Source organism: Callithrix jacchus, chromosome X (genome assembly GCF_049354715.1).
Source record: "Callithrix jacchus isolate 240 chromosome X, calJac240_pri, whole genome shotgun sequence".
In the NCBI taxonomy this organism is placed as follows: Eukaryota; Metazoa; Chordata; class Mammalia; order Primates; family Cebidae; genus Callithrix; species Callithrix jacchus.
In genome coordinates, this window is record NC_133524.1 from 43797108 (window position 1) to 43814312 (window position 17205).

Genomic DNA, 17205 nt, shown 5'->3' on the forward strand with positions numbered 1-17205 from the left:
ATTAGGAGTCAGAGCTCCAACATATGAATATGACACAATTCAGTCCACAACAGGTACCCTGTATTCTATTTCTTCCCTTTCCCCACTACCACTCTGTCTCTATTCTCAGGCAGGAGTATTATAGACCCATTTCCATTACTTGTAAACAAGTACACATTTGTTAAAGGGTTAGATGCATTTAAGTTGGGCATCAAGCCTCAGGCCAGGGAATAGCTTTAGTTTCTACCACTAGGCAAAGTCATAGAGCTCAGGACAGAAAAAGAGTTATAATCCCCAGGTTATACACATCAGAAAGCAAGCAGCAGGATAATGTGATGAGACTACAATTTTAAATCCAGAGATAGAAAAGTAAAGAAAGTTTCTTTCATTTTCCTGTCATGCATATGACCCTTTCTCTATTCAAAAGTATCAAAAAGATAGGCTGGATACAGTGGTTCATGCCTATAATCCCAATGTTTTGGTAGGATTGCTTGAGGCCGGGAGTTTGAGACCAGTCTAAGTAACATGGCAAGACCCCACCTCTACTAAAACACACAAAATAAGCCAGGTGTGGGGATGCACACCTGTAGTCCCAGCTACTTGGGAGGCTGAGGTGGGAGGATCACTTGAGCCCAGGAAGTCGAGAATAAAGTGAACTATGATCATACCATTGCACCCCAGCCTGGGTAAGAGAATAAGACCCTCAACTCAAAAAATATATATATACATATGTATATAACTGAAGAGAAATGCCATTTTCTTGTTATGAAGTCTCCTCATGTTTCTCATGGTGATTTATTTGGATGGGCATAGTCTACTTCCCAGAGTAAAGTTTGGGCATCTCTCTCAGGTAGGCATCTCGAATGCCCTAGAATCCATTCCCAGTGATCTGACATTGGGTAGAGAGGGAGTGCTGCCTGGAGTGCGACCAGCAGGCCACAGTATCACCCCAATGCTGCCCGCCAAGGTTCTCCATCACAGGATGGTGTCGACCAGCTGCCCAGGCTGTTGTAGCACCTGCTTCTTCCTGTTGATAGCATTCAGAACTTTCTTCCTGGGACCCAGCTGCATTTGTATGCTCTGAAGGTCCTCATCAGAGCAGAGCAGAAGAGCTTCTAGATCAATCTGCTCTCCCATAAAGATAGGCAGGAATTCTTCCAGGTGCTGAGGCAGCAAGAACACTTCCAGGGGTGTGGCATCAACCACGTCTTCCTCCCACTCCACTTCATCCTCATTCCATGGCAGATCATCTTTGAGGCCATTTTTTTCTCCCTCTTCATCAGCCACGTCCTCATCAGCACTGCTGCTCCTTATCTTTGGGTAGTTTAAAACCCAACTCCCTCTTGCTATGTGAGATGTCTTCAGGACTTGATATCCTGTTCCTTCTAAAAACAATATTTCCTAGACCTGGACGTTTAAGAATGGATTCGTGGTGCACACTGCTGTCTTCCTCTGCTGACAACTTGAGCTTCTCTTTGAAGTCTCCTGAGAAAGAGTCTTCCTCTTCCTCTCTGAACACCTCCATCACATTCCTCTGCCCACTTCTGCCTTCCTTCCCTACCTGTTCTGCTGTATCTTTGTTCTTTATGAACTTGATCTTGAAAGTGTCTTTGATACCCTTAGAGAGTGACCCAAATGTGCCAGGAGCAGACGTATTTGAAGGGGATGACCTGAAGAAGGTGCCCTTGGAAGAAGAGAGAGTCCCAGATTCCTCCAGAGCAAGGGTTTTGATGATGTTCCAGAATCCTTTTTTTTTAAAGGCAGTTCAACAGGATAGCAAAGTTATAAAAGTGTAGCAGATTATTATGTGTTTGTGTGTATTATTATTATGTGTTTATGAATAGAGTAATATTGCTGGTTAACAGAAACCTGTAGGTTTGGCACATACAACAGTGAGCTTTTAACCTAGTCAATACAGCTCAGATTATGGAATGAGAGCCAATTAGACTACACATGCAGATATTTGAATACTAAAAGATTGGGTAAAAATAGTATGGATCTAGCTGATGAAATCATGGGCTAAAGAAGTGACTGGACCACAAATAGAAATGCCAGATTAAAAAAGAGATCTATCTATTCACTCTTTATTTTTTATTTTATTATTTTATTTTCTTAGGATGGATTCTTGCTTTATTGCCCAGGCTGGAGTGCAGTGGTGCGATCTCAGCTCACAGCCACCTCCACCTCCTGGGTTCAAGCCATTCTTGTGCCTCAGCCTCCCGTGTAGCTGGCATTACAGGTCCCCACCACCACGCCTGGCCAATTTTTGTATTTTTAGTAAAGACAGAGTTTCACCATGTTGGCCAGGATGGTCCCAAACTCCTGACCTCAAGTGATCAACGTGCCTCGGCCTCCCAAACTGGGAATACAGGTGTGAGCCCCCGTGCCTGGCCAGCTGGCCACTGTTTTAATAGACCTCTGTTATAATCATAACTTTCCATTATATTTTGGAAAGTTTTTCTACATTTGAGGAAATCCCCACCTTGTAATTCCTGTGTGTTGAAGTCTGAATTCAGATTACCAGCCTCCTTTCCAGCAAGCAATACAGCTTACACTCCATGAATCAGATATATCTATAACGGACTTAAATTTTGAAATAAATGAGAAAATGAAACAATCTTGGCATGAAGTTTCTACTTGTGCCAGCACAGATAGTAGCCAGGCCACTTGCAACCTTGAGTGCCTGATGCAGAAGTAGCGTTGTGGCTGGCAGCATTAATGGTAGAAGAAAAATCAAACTTTTGGCATTTTAGTGCTTAGCAGGGCCAGCAGACATGGTTTATTCTCAGGCCAATTCTGGGATTTTTTGTTTTTTACTATTTCTCCAGGAAATTTATTTTATTTACCTAATACCTTTATTTTTACCTTTAAATCTGTTACAGTTAAAACAACCAAAGTAGATTGTTTGTAACTGCCTAATACGCTTTTATAGATAATTCCCACTAAAAGGAAGAATGTAATCAACAATCAAGATTGAAGATATCAAGAAATAGGAAGAGTAAATAGCGTCTTTAAGAAAAGCAAATCCTGCAGAAACTTAGATGGAATCACAGAAATCTTAGGTAGCTCATATTTGGTTCACTCCTTGGCTCTTAACTCATGCCCACTTTGAATAGTTGGCCCTTCATACAGTTCCCCAAGACAGAAACAACTCTGCAACACATGATGTTTTCTTGAGGATTTCATGGACACATAAAGGGGAGGTTGCATTCTACCATCTTAAATAGATGTAGTGTGTTACTGTTAAACACCCCTATTCCATTCCCAAAGTCCTTATCTGTGTGACAAAAAAGACAAGGCAGCTGGATGCTGATTTCAACAACATAAGGAAATTTTAACTACATTCTAAAAGCAGAGATTGCCTTGAAAATACACTTCCAATGGAATAAGCATCATATACTTACAAGTTCCTTTCCCTTAAAAACTTGGGAAAATCTTTTAGAACTCATTATCAATTTTCAGGGAAATGAAGACATAGACATCAATAATTGTGGAAAAATGGCAAAGGAGAAAGGAGAAATTGTTCTTTGTCTCAGTACATTGTTCTTCCTCTCTTTGTTCTTTGTCTCTTTCAGTACATGTTTCTGTGTGTGTGTGCACACGCATGTGTGCGCTAAACACGGATAGAGAGGTTACATAGAAGCATTTAAGTGGCCATGGACCAGTGTGCTTTCTGTGAATTCTTCTGGAAATTCTCCCAATTATTTAAATGTTCCATGCTAATGGGCTTGCCCATCACAGCCCTCTGGAAGAGCGGACTCTGATCCTTTATAAGAGCCAGAGAGTGTCTCTTTTCCCTGGAGCTGACTGCCTCTATTTGTTTTCATTACTGGAAATGAAGACAAATGGAATCCCTGGGTGCCCTAGGCAGAAGGGATGCTGCGCACCCACATTGCTGATGCCTGAAGACTTCCGAGCACATTCAGAAACCTTGCCAAGAGAGGAGTGCTTCTGCCATGGCTCTCCCCTTTAGGGCCTTGGGACACATGATTTTGAATTAGATCAGAAGAGGAGACTGTTGGCCAATCAAAATGCAGCATTAATACTAACTTACTTGCAAACAAATGAAAGCTATGCAGAATCAGTCTCCTCAGATATCACCATTTCTAGGTGAATGCTGAATACTTGCTTCCTCAGCCTGAATTTAGCCACCTTCCTCATACGACACTCAAGCTCTATTGCTGTCTTTGGAATTTTGCATAAACAAAGAATCTCATAAATATTTGCAGTGATTTGTTGGAATTTGTGTTTACAAAAGTTTTTTTCCCCGCTTTGCAAACTCAGGCTCGGATCTGCAGCATTGTAAAGCTGCTTGCCCTCTGCAGATGTTCTGCTTCTTGCTAGCTGTGTTATTGGCTGCACTCATTTGTCTCACTCTGCTATTCACTTCCACAACACAGCCTGGAAATGCTATTTCTCCTCTCCCCTGTATAATCCTGTCTACTAGTGACTTGTCCACTACTTCACTCTTGAAACCACAGCTACCGAGCTCTGTATTGTCCTCTGTATTGCAGTTATTTCTGCTTCCATGGCTCTTCACAGTTGGACACTAAAAGCAGTGATGACTAAAGCCTTCATTTTATCTTTTGACATCCTCTCCCCATGGTTAAGCTCTTCTGTCACAGAGGGAGATAGCACCACTAGAAAAATTTAGTCAGCCAGCAAGGATGTCTTAGAGTAATATTTGACCCTTCGCTTGCTTTTGTTTCTTTAGGATTTAAAGCAATCTCTCTATGCTGCTGAAATGTGTTTACTCTAATCTTTATCTCTTATCCATTGTTGTAGTCAAATGCCTAGTCCTATCTCTAATCCAACCTGTTGTAATAGTATCCTCACTGATCATCACATCTGGGGCTTTAATTCAACAAATGTTTACTAAGAAGTGAGGAAATATCTATTGAGAACTTGCTTCTGGATGTAGACTCCCTTTTTGTCCATATTCTCAAGACTCTGGAGAAGTGATTTTTTTTTTTGTTTCACAGAGACAAGTAACTCCTTTCTTATTTTTCCCCAAAGAGTTATGCCATTGGACCCCTCTTCTTGGAGAAGTACCTTTGGTCATCAAAGATGAAAAATAAGAGTATGAGCATATTATTTAAAGACGGGGTTATCTGAGACAAGTTGTAGCTCTGTGACAAGTCAACATTGCCTGGGTGTTAGTGGACCCTAAGGTAGTTTGCCTATGGTGAGTTGTGATATTTGACACTGTGTTATAAATCAAGTGTTTTCCTTGATTAATAAACTATCTCTTGTATTCTGTGCCAAACACTGTGTTTGAGGCTGTGGGAGATACAAAGATATGGAGATGAGGTTTCTTCCTCTACTTATTTATTGCAAGTTCCACTTTGACTAGGATCTCCACCCCTCTCTCCAGCAGCTACCTGCACAGGCAAGCCTACAGCAGCTGTAAGAAGGGGCAGAGAGTTAGGAGGGTCAGCGTGACACGACAAGCTACCCACTAAAGATATCAGCATCCAGTCTGATGTTCTGTGAGGTTCTGAACACCTTAGTGTCTCTCCATTGTCCTCACCTTCTATGTATCTAAGTAGTTTTCAAGCCTGGGTGCACATTAGAACTATTGGGAAACTTTATATATGTGTATATATATATATAATTTATTTTTTTGCATATTTTAATATATAAAACCTAAAATTGTTAAAATGGTAAGTCTTATGTTGTGTATATTTTACAAGATAAAAAGAAGTAGTGGGCCTTCTCACTTCAGGAGGTAAAGCATAACTTTCCACTCCAATTGTGGGCTGCACATTGTATGAATTTCTTCCAAAGGGTACAATATAGAAAGTGGGATAGGTTTACAATGATGAAACCTGCCAAACTTCCACTAAGTGATTAAGGACCTCAACAGTGGTAAGATATGTTGATAACTGCGCCATTAAAATGTGATAAAAATGGCACTTTACCCCTATGGTCTTTCTCTACAAAATCCTCAAGTCTAATCATGAGGAAAACATCAAAAAAGTCCCAGTTGAGGGACAGTTTAGAAAATACCTAACTAGCAATCCTCAAAACTGTCAAGGTCATCAAAAGTAAGGAAAGTATGAGAAGCTGTCACAATCAAGAGAAGCCTAAGGAGACATGACAACTAAATATAATGTAATATCCTGGATAGGATCCTGATACAGAAAAAGAACATTAGGTAAAAATCAAGAAAATCTCAATAGAGCATGGACATTAGTCAATAATAATGTGTCAATATTGGTTCATAATTATCCCAATGTCTCAGATGTCATAATAAGGGATAATAATAATAACCTGGGTGTGGGGTATATAGGAACTCTCTGCACTATTTCTTCAATGATTCAATCAATCTAAAACTGCTCAAAAAGAAAAAAGTTTATTAAATAAGTAGATACGCTTGGCTCTCACCCCAGGTAAATACAATCTACATCTTTGCATGTGGCGTCTAGGAAACTTTTATTATAAGCTCTCCAGGTGATTTTGACGCACAATGAGGTTTAAAAACCACTGGTTCATCTGGCCCCGCCCCTGTGGTCAAGATTCTAATATACACCTGCTGTCTCATTTCACCTGCTTTTGCCTTCCTCAGCTCTTACAGCTAGATTTATTGATGGGCCTCATTTCTTGGCTCAGGTCCAGCTTGTTTTCTGGGTCAAATCTGAGCAGACCAAGAGATCCAGCTTATAATGGGAGTGAGCTTAGGCTGGGGTTTGACAGTTTTTTCCCATACCCTGCATGGACTTGAGACAATGTTCAGTATTCCCTGGCTCCTCCCAGCCAGCAATGACCCAGTGTGTAGGAATGTGCTTCTATGTTATTTCTTCTCTGTGGTCTCTTTGGGGGAACTGTTCATATCAAGATTTCCTCTTGTGTAGGGGACTCATACCTCTTACGTGGAGACCTTACCTTTGCTAATTTTCTTACTTGAAGACTTTGTCCCCTCTCCTTTGTCAGTGATTAGACACTGATGGGAGTAGAAAGAGCCTCCAAATGACTCTGCCTAAATCCTATGTCACTGACTTTCAGTTTTCTGAAAGTTTTTTCTCTTATGCTTCATCTGCTAGGTTAGACCTCCTGAGCCCTGTGCCATGAACTACCCAACTTTCTATCTCAGGCTCTGCAGCCTCTGGGTAAGGTTCTCCAGTCCATACCCAAATGTTAGAAATTATCCTAGCTCAACTTCATCTTGCTGGCCCTCTTTTGCTCACCATAATACATTGAGACTTGATTCCACCCCCATTATGACAACAGCCCTTCTGCCAAGCCAAATTTGCCTTTCTCTTAACATTGAATTTGTACCTCTAATGAATCTGCCACCCTGATATCAAAATACATCAGTCTGGGAACAACACTCTCACATCTACTGCTCTTCACTAAAACTTCTTTCTTATCCCACTCTTATCCCATTTGCTAGATTTCATCTATATATTCCCCTTGCTCTTTCTTTCTGCCATTGCCTGTGGACTTTTTCCAGTTCTTCCTTGTGTCACCAATTTCACCAGATAAGTGAAGAAAATCTGAAACTTGGAAAACAAACAAAAACAAACAGAAAGAATTTAGAAGAAATAGACAATATAGGAAGTAGAAGAAACGTTAAAAGAGAAATAAAAACCTATAACTATTATCCTAAAAGTGATGAGAAACTATTTCATCCATGAAACAAACAAAATGGTATATTTAAAAACATAAAAATAAAAGACTGCTTAGAAGTTAAAATTTGATACAGAAAATTTAAAATACCATTAGAAAAGTTGTTTGTTTGGTTTTTGCTTGTGCTTTCACTTCTGGGTATGGACTTGATAGGTACCCTTGACTTCTTGCCTCTTTAAAATGAACAAATTAGGCAGAATCTTCTTTGGCTACTGATCTTGGGTGTGTGAGGCTGCCCTGGAGTGCTTGACCAAGTACCTGGTCAGATAAATGAACCTAAGTCTACACTGCAGGGCCATTTATATATCTGTAGGATCACCTGAGTGGGGAGGGAGTCTCAAGATCAAGATTTAGGTTAAGGATCAGAAAGTTCCCTTTTAGCCTCAAGTCCAAATCAGATTTTTTTTTAAATTCCAACTTTTATTTTAACTTCAGAAGTATATGTGCAGGATGTGCAGGTTCATTACATAGACAAACATGTGCCATGGTGGTTTGCTGCACAGAGCATCCCATCACCCAGGTATTAAACACAGTATCCATTAGCTATTCTCCCTCCTCCCATCCCCTACCCTCTCACTGACCTGTGTATGTTTTCCCCTACCATGTGTCCATGTGTCTATGTGTTTTCATCATTTAGCTCTGACTTATGAGTGAGAACACATTGATATGATTTGGCTGGGTCCCCACCCAAATCTCATCTTGAATTGTAGTTCCCATAATCCCCATGTGTTGTGGGAAGGAACGAGTGGGAGGTAATTGAATCATGAGGGCAGTTTCCCCCATGCTATTCTCATGATAGTAAGTCCTTACGAGATCTGATGGTTTCATAAGGGGCTTCCCCCTTCCTTTGGCTCTCATTCTTCTCTCTCTGACCGCCTTGTGAAGAATGATGTGTTTGTTTCGCCTTCTACCATGATTGTAAGTTTCCTGAGACCTCCCGAGCCCTGTATAACTGTGAGTCAATTAAGCTTCTTTCCTTTATAAATTACTCAATCTCAGATATGTCCTTAGAGCAGCATGAGAATGTACTAATCGATCTCATGTATGTCCTTAGAGTAGCATGATACACATGTGGTATTTGGTTTTCTGTTTTTGTATTAGTTTGTCAAGGATAATGGCCTCCAGCTCCATACATATTCCTGGAAAGAACATGATCTCATTCCTTTTTATGGCTGTGCAGTATTCCATGGTATATGTGTACCACATTTTCTTTATCCAGCCTATCATTGATTGGCATTTAGGTTGATTCTATGTCTTTGCTATTGTGAATAGTGCTGCAGTGAACATATGTATGCATGTGTCTTTATAATAGAATGATTTATATTCCTTTGGCTATATACCCAGTAATGGGATTGCTGTGTTGAATGGTATTTCTGCCTCTAGGTTTTTGAGGAATTGCCACATTGTCTTCCACAATGGTTGAACTAATTTACAGTCCCACCAACAGTGTGAAAGCATTCCTTTTTCTCCACAACCTCACCAGCATTTGTTGTTTTTTGACTTTTTAGTAGTAGCCATTTGACGGTGTGATGATATCTCATTGTGGTTTTGATTTGCATTTCTGTAATGATCAGTGATGTTGAGCTCTTTTTTATATGTTGTTGGTACATGTATACTTTCTTTTGAGAAGTGTTTGTTCATGTCCTTTTCCCACTTTTTAATGAGGTTGCCAAATCAGATTCTTAAATACAGATTTTAGCTCTTATCCCTGTATTTGGATATTTTGGGATCAACCATCAAGCTATTATTAAAGTCCTATGGGGTCCCATCTGATTTCTGACCTTTGTGTGTGTGCTTCAACAGACTGAATCAAAGATGGGAGAGGAATGAACAGTAACTTAAACCTATAACTTTACCCCTTCCCCTAGTAACTAGAAGGAAATGTCAAAAAACTAAAGCACATGTCAAACATGTATGTTTGAGAAGCTTTATTGACCTAAAATAAAATAAAAATTAATAAATTCCCAATGCTATATCAGGACCTTCTGGTGTCTCTACAGTCTACCTCCTCAGAGAGTTTATATTATATACCTCCAACTCATTACTCTTATTAACCAAAACAATAAAAACAAAAATAATTGTTTTATAAAGTACTTACTTTGTGCCAGGCATTGTGATAACTTATAAATATTATTTCACTCAAAACTTCATAAAAACTTTCCAAAAGGCAAATACACTTGTTATTCTCATTTCTCAGGTTTAAAAACTGAAACACAGTCCCCTTCCACAGTGTGGTGTAACATCACTCACGGAGAATTTCCCTAGACCCATGGTTTCCAAGATGAGAGGAGAAAATTGGAGGTGGACATTTTGTCTCCCCACCAGTCTGGGAATATTCATAGGAAGCTCACCCCAATCCTGTACCACAAGAACTATTGGGAGTGGCAGGAGAATTGAATCACTAGGGGTGAATTGGGGACCAGAGAGGAGAGCTGATCACAGTGACTGGCACACAGATCTTGGCAACTTCTCTGAACTCTGGTTGGCAGGGTGCCATGTTGAAGAGACAGACCAGCACCGTGGCACTCCAGGGATAACAATTCACTAGAGGGTGTAAATCCCTGGCCAGAGTTTCTATAAAGGTGCTCATATAGAGCCTATCCCTGATCTGAAAACAATCCAAAGGTCAAAATTAAGTTCTGGTACCTGTTTAAGACCTTCCAAAACTGGGAAACAAGTTTTATAGTTCTGGGGCAATATAGTTCTGGGGCAACATTTGCCTTCTGATACTCACTGTAAGTCTTCCCTAGACTGGGAAACAAAAGGAGGACAACCAGTTAGTTTCAATGTAGTGTTTAGTTCTGATGCTAACTATACGTTCTCTCCAGATTGAGAAGAATCAACAGGCCATCATTTATGTTCTGATGCTTATCAGTAAAGGTCTAACATCACCAAAGTACAACTGCATACACTAGAAGAGGTGGCTGTTTCTTCAAATGTTTAGGCATCAATGTAAAGACAGAGATTGTGAAAGCTCAGAAAACTGTAACACTACCAAGAGAAGCCAACAAAGTTCCAGGAATGGATCGAGAAGAACTGAAGATCTATGAGTTGTCAGAAAAAAAAATCAGATTGATTCTCTTGAAGAAATTCAGGGAATCATGAGAAGATAGATAGAAAACTAAATGAAATTTAGTTCTACAAAATACCTAGGATAAACTTAACCAAAGAAGTAAAAGATTTCTACAATGAAAACTCTAAAACTCTGATGAAAGATATCGAAAAGGACATCAAAAATGGAAAGATATCCCATGTTCATGGACTGAAAGAGTTAATATTATGAAAATGTCCATACTATACTAAATGAGCTACAGATTCAATGTAATTCATATCACAATACCAATTACATTCTTAATGGCATAGAAAAAAATGCAATGATAAAATTTGTATGAAATCACACATGCACAAAATCCCTAAATAGGCAAAGTAATCCTGAGCTAAAAGAACAAAGCTGAAGGCATTACACTACCAGACTTCAAAATATTGTACAAAGCTGTAGTAACCAAAAAAAAGTGGTATTAGCATAAAAAACAGGCATGTAGACCAATGGAACAGAATAGAAAACCCAGAAACAATTCCATGCATTTATAGCCAACTTTTTTTCAGCAAAGACATTAAGAACATACATTGGAGAAAAGACCGTCTCTTCAATAAATTGTGCTGGGAAAACTGGATATCCATATACAGAAAAATAAAAGTAGGCCCCTATCTCTCACCACATACAAAAATAAAAATGAAAATTAGAAAAATCTAATCTTAAAAATTAGATTTAAGACCTAAAACTATAAAACTACTTGAGAGAAAACATTGAGGAAATTATCCAGAACATTGACCTAGGTGAATATTTTTGGGGTAAGACCTCAAAAGCACAGAGAGCAAAACTAAAAATAGATCAGTGGGATTGCATCAAGCTAAAAAGCTTCCGCACAGCAAAAGAAACAATAAACAGAGTGAAGAAAAAACCTACAGAATAGCAGAAAATATTTGCAAACTATCCATCTGACAAATGATTAATAACCAGAATATAAAAGGAACTCAAATAACTCAATAGCAAAAAAAAAAAACATCCAATGTGAAAATGGACAATAATCTGAATAGACATTTAACCAAAGAAGATATACAAATGGCCAACAGGTATATGGAAAATATGCTCAATATCACTAATTTTCATGAAAATGCAAATCAAAGTCACAATGGGATAAAATCTCACCCCAGTCAAAATGACTATTATCAAAAAGACAAAAAAATGCTGGTCAATATTCAGGGAAAGGGAAATGCCAGTACACTCTTGGTGGGAATATAGATTACAACAGCTGCTAGGAGAAACAGTATAGAGGTTCCTTTAAAAACTAAAATTCTATATACCATACAATTCAGCAATCCCTGCTGGGTATATATCCTGAAGAAAGGAAATCACCATATCAAAGACATACCTTTACTCGCATGTTTATTGCAGCACTATTTACAATAGCTAAGATATGGAAGCAGCCTAAGCGTCTATCAATTAATGAATGGATAAAGAAAATGTGATATATAAATAAGAGAATATTATTCAGTTACAAAAAAAAGAATTAAATACTGCCATTTTCAGCAACATGGATGAAACTGGGGGACATTTTGTTAAGTGAGATAAGCCAGGCACAGAAAGACAAATATCAAATGTTCTCACTCATAAGTGAGAGCTAAAAAAGTTGATCTCATGTAAGTAGAGAGTAGAATGGTAGTTACCAGAAGCTGGAAAGCGTAGCAGGGAGGAGGAATAAGGAAAGATGGTATAATGAGTACAAAAATGCAGTTAGATAAAAAGAGCAAGTTCTAGTACTGTAGCACTGTAGGCTGATAATTGTTAACCATAACTTGTTGTATATTTCAGAATAACTACAAGAGAAGATTTGGAATGTTGTCAAAACAAATTAATAAATATTTGACATGATGTGTATCTCAATTACCCAGATTTGATCATTAGACATTGTATGCATGTATCAAAATATCATATGTTCTCCATAAATATGTATAATTATTATATATCAATAAAATTTTTTTAAAAAACAGGCACAGAACGATCAAGTAAATTGTTCATGATCTAGTAAGAAAAGGGGTTTGGATTAGAATATAGGAAAACTGGCTCTAAGTTATATTCTCATTCCTAAACTTTTTTATAGTGCTTTAGTACAATATTAGTTCTTTGGCTAGTCTCTCTCCTTTCCCTCTCTTTATGGAAAGCTTGTATATTACTCAAATGCCAACCCAAATGTCATTTCTTCCATGAAATTCCTCTCTCAGAATTTCTCTCCTCAGTATTCTCATCAATTTTTTAAAATACCCATATGACACGGGGGGGGTTCCCCAGAAGCAGATCTAATATGAAGAATTTTGTGTGATTTATGAACTAAGTGGTCCCAGGAGAAACTGGTAAGGGAGTGGAGAAGACAGATAGGGAGAAGGAAGAAGACAGGAACAGGAGAGATTTCAGGCGAAGCCTTACTCACAGCAGGAAAGCTCTAGACTATAAGTTAATCCTCAGAGATTGTCTCGACCTAAGGCAAAGGAGCTAAAATTTCCCCTACACTTACCAGTCATTAGCTAAGCATCTCATCCCTGGAAGATCTAAACTTGCAGACATTTTAGGCTTTCCATCTGTCAAGACAAAGTGGCTTAATAGCTGAGAGGAATGCTCTCATAAGAACGTGGAAGCTATGGGCTTTTACAGGCAAAATCATGTAAGAAACTGAGGAGGGGCTCACAAAAATTTGAAAAGGGACATGAGGGCATCAGGGCAAAGCCCCAATAGTGTCTGGTAATCTCTGCAATAGAATTTACAGTATTACTAAATCTGCACTAATCTTGATTTCAATATGTGCATCCTTTACTATACTACTTGATAACACCTCTTGCATCTTTTTATTTGCACCTAACAAATGTTATTTTGATTTAATTCACCTTAATAATGAAGAGAGGCCATGATCAGACTTGTGAATTATCAATTCATTTCTTGGCTCCTCTGAAAATTATTTACTCTCTATCACCTATTATTGGTCTCATTCTTGTTAAAATCCCCAAATATATCAACCTCTACTGAAAGTGCCCTTTTAAATCCTATGAGGATAAAGTTCAGAGGACTTATTTAAAGACCTCTATCCAGGGCTATTTTCATCTTAATAGAAAACTCATTAATGAACAGCCAAGTTAGCCATTGTACTACCCTTCTAGAACCAAAGAAGTTTCTACCCTCCCAACACCATCCCTTCTCCCTTCTTAATTTCAATACTGGATAAAGAAAATTCAAGGATAACTTTGTAGCTGACTTAAGGTGAAGACAGTGAGTGAATACATAATGTGCATAAGTGAATACCTAATTTCACAATATCAAGATAGAGAGAAAGCTCTGCATATTGAGTTGCTGCCATTACAATCATTGTTCATGAAACAACCTGCTCACAGGCTCATAAAACCATTTCCTTTCAGTGCTTTCTCAAGGCTGGAAGATGACATTAGTGCAGAGTCATTTGGTTTCCACAGAATACATATAGCAAGAACTGTAACAAAGAGAAATCACTGAAATAACTTGTACTACAAATGTAAAGTAGAAGCAAGTGGTAGTCCTTTATCAAATTTCTACATAATAATGCCCAGCATTATTGCTTACATACTGTGGGCCAGCTCATATGTGAGTGTTAGAGATGTCTTAGCTAGTTTATCCACATAACTACACTTTGATATGGGTCCTGTTTTTTAGATGAGGAAACTAAGATCTTGGGGCTTGAACCATGTGATCAAAGTCAGATTTCCCAAAAGTTATATAATAGAAATCTGAGATTTGAGTACAGGAATAAATGACTGATGTTAGCATCTGAACTCAGAACTGTGTTCCCTTCTAGTTTCCCACACAGAATCAGAACATAGTGGGGGGAGGGTCTTCAATCAACCTCTCTCAATACATATAGAACCTTTTTAATATCAATATCATTAAGTCATTTTGAGAAAGTCTCACATTGAAGATAATGTTCCTTCCAATGAAACCAGCACTCAACACAAATGTCTTAAATTACTCTTTAGAATCCCTCATCATGTACAGCCTTGCTGAACTTAAATGAATTATAAATAGAATACTGTTGTATAAATATAATGGAAATAAGGATACAGGAAAAACATTTATCCTATTCGACAAAATGACATAGTATTCATGTGCTTGAGAGCATTGGAACTGAGCAGTAATGGTCGCTTAAAGTAACAACTGTGTAAATGGGCCTCTGTTCTAGAACATGTGCTTAGCCATTAATCTATATTTGTCTACACATAGACAACAATGCATATATAATTATCTAATTCAGACATTTCATTACTTCAATCCAGCTTTATGTCTATTAATCCTATTTAATGAAACTTCTAATTAAATAGCTTTCAAATTGACTATTAAACTGCATGCTATTTTTTACTTAAAGTAATGAATTGTGGTATGTATGGTTGTTGAGAGTAGACAGAGTTTTTAATTTTGTTTGTTATTTTAAATTTTGTTTCATTCTTTCTTAGGTTAAATTTAATCTTGCATACTTGTCTTTCTTAGGGTATCAAGGTTCTACAAGGAAACAGAGGCATGTTTAAGTATGTGGGGAGAGTTTAATGAAAGGACAATTTACAGAGAGGCGGACAGGATGTAAGGAAACCATTAAAAATGGCACAGTACCCAGGACTAGTAAAAACGGGCTGGGGCTATTATTTTTTGCTAGCCCTTGGTCCAAAGACAGAGAGCCATTATTAAGACCTAGAGATCTACAGGATTGCATGGGATGGCTGCTAACAGGCCCTGCAGGAAGAAAGCTAAGAACATCAATACCCAACCTTACTCTTCTCCCTCCTTCCAATCTCCCACTACTGGCAGAGCCCAATGGGAAGCCAGAAGGCAAGGAAGCCTGTTGATGATCCACCTCTTAGGGCACAAGGAAGAATATTGGCATATTCACTAAACAAAGCATCCCTGCAGTGTGGGCACTGGATTTCCTTCATCACTGCATCCTCTAGACACAGCAGGAATTTAGCTAAAGTGGTATGAAGGAGTAATTCCTCTTATTGCTAGAAAAGAGATCATCAGTGTACTCCATGGAAAATTAGATTATAGAAAGAACAGAACCAGAGGTTTTGTGTTGTTCCTAAGAATACCAATCAGATTTATCTCAAAACCACTAAGTTGATGGTTTTTTCAAAATCAGAAAATGATGAGCCTACTCAGCAGCATTTCCATCTTCTGAGTTACATTTAGAATCATAAAGTAAGTTTATTTATTGAAATTAACTCTTCCCTTCATTTGTTCTGACTGAAGTGCCCACCTTTTATTTTTATTTATTTATTTTGAGATGGAATTTCACTCTTGTTACCCAGGCTGGAGTGCAATGGAACGATCTTGCCTCACTGCAACCTCCGCCTACTGGGTTCAGGTAATTCTCCTGCCTCAGCCTCCTGAGTAGCTGGGATTACAGGCACACACCACCGTGCCCAGCTAATTTTTTGTATTTTTAGTAGAGACAGGGTTTCACCATGTTGACCAGGATGGTCTCAATCTCTTGACCTTGTGATCCACCTACCTCAGCCTACCAAAGTGCTGGGATTACAGGTGTGAGCCACCGCGCCCGGCCCAAGTGCCCACTTTTTAAAACTGTGCAACAGGAGGGAGGACTCAAGATGGCGCTGTGAGAACAACCCAGGAGTGGAGCTCGTGTTGAATCCGCAAACGGTGAGTCTGAGCTGCATTTCCAGACTGATCTTTGTTGCCCACAGAACGGGGAAACTCCCAAGTATAAAAAAGACACAGGACGCCAGGCAGTAGGTCTGCCTGGCGAAGCCGGCAGCCGGGGCAGCGGCGGCCGGCCCTACCCAGCAATCCCCACAGGGCGCGCTTGTCCGGGTGCCTTGTTGAACTGGCAACCTGAGACTTGAGAGGGCTGGACTTGAGACTGAACGAGACGTGGACAGAAGCCCAGCCCAGGGGATTGTAGGGACAGATCGTTTGGGATACCCAGTGGGTCGAACAAAACCGCGATTTCAAACTATCCCGAGCAGAAGGCCCGAGACACTCTGTGGGGGAGGGGCGTCCACCACTACCGAGGCAACCCGCCCCAACTGAGATACACGCCCACTGCTGATGCAGCCAGCCGTTGCCGAGGCAACCCGCCCCAACTGAGATACACGCCCACTGCTGACGCAGCCAGCCGTTGCCGAGGCGACCCGTCCCTACTGAGATACACGCCCACTGCTGACGCAGCCTGCCATTGCTGAGGCAACACGCTACAACAAAGAGACTCCGCCGCAGGGCGTGGCGGAGACCACAGAAGAGCCTGTAGGAACAGGGCGAATCACACAACAGCAGGGCGGAGCCTCAGCAGCCAAACAGTGGCTAGTCTGCCTTCTAGCTGGGCAGGACACCTCATCGAACATCCAAAAATAAAGCCCAAACCCCTCAACACAGAGCATTTGAGGGAAAAAAAAAGGGTTTTTTAATGAGCTCTGTTGCAGCAGAATCAAACATAGCAGCCTAACAGCCCTGAAGGAACAACAGAGCGCACAGCTCAGCAATTAAACCCCTATAAAGTACAAACTGTCTCC

At 39.5% G+C, this 17205-nt stretch overlaps 1 pseudogene; it reads right to left on the minus strand.

The window, feature by feature from the left end:
- Window positions 1-954: 954 nt before the first annotated feature.
- Window positions 955-17205, minus strand: part of LOC118150469 (ankyrin repeat and SAM domain-containing protein 4B-like) — a 41724-nt pseudogene continuing 25473 nt past the window's right edge.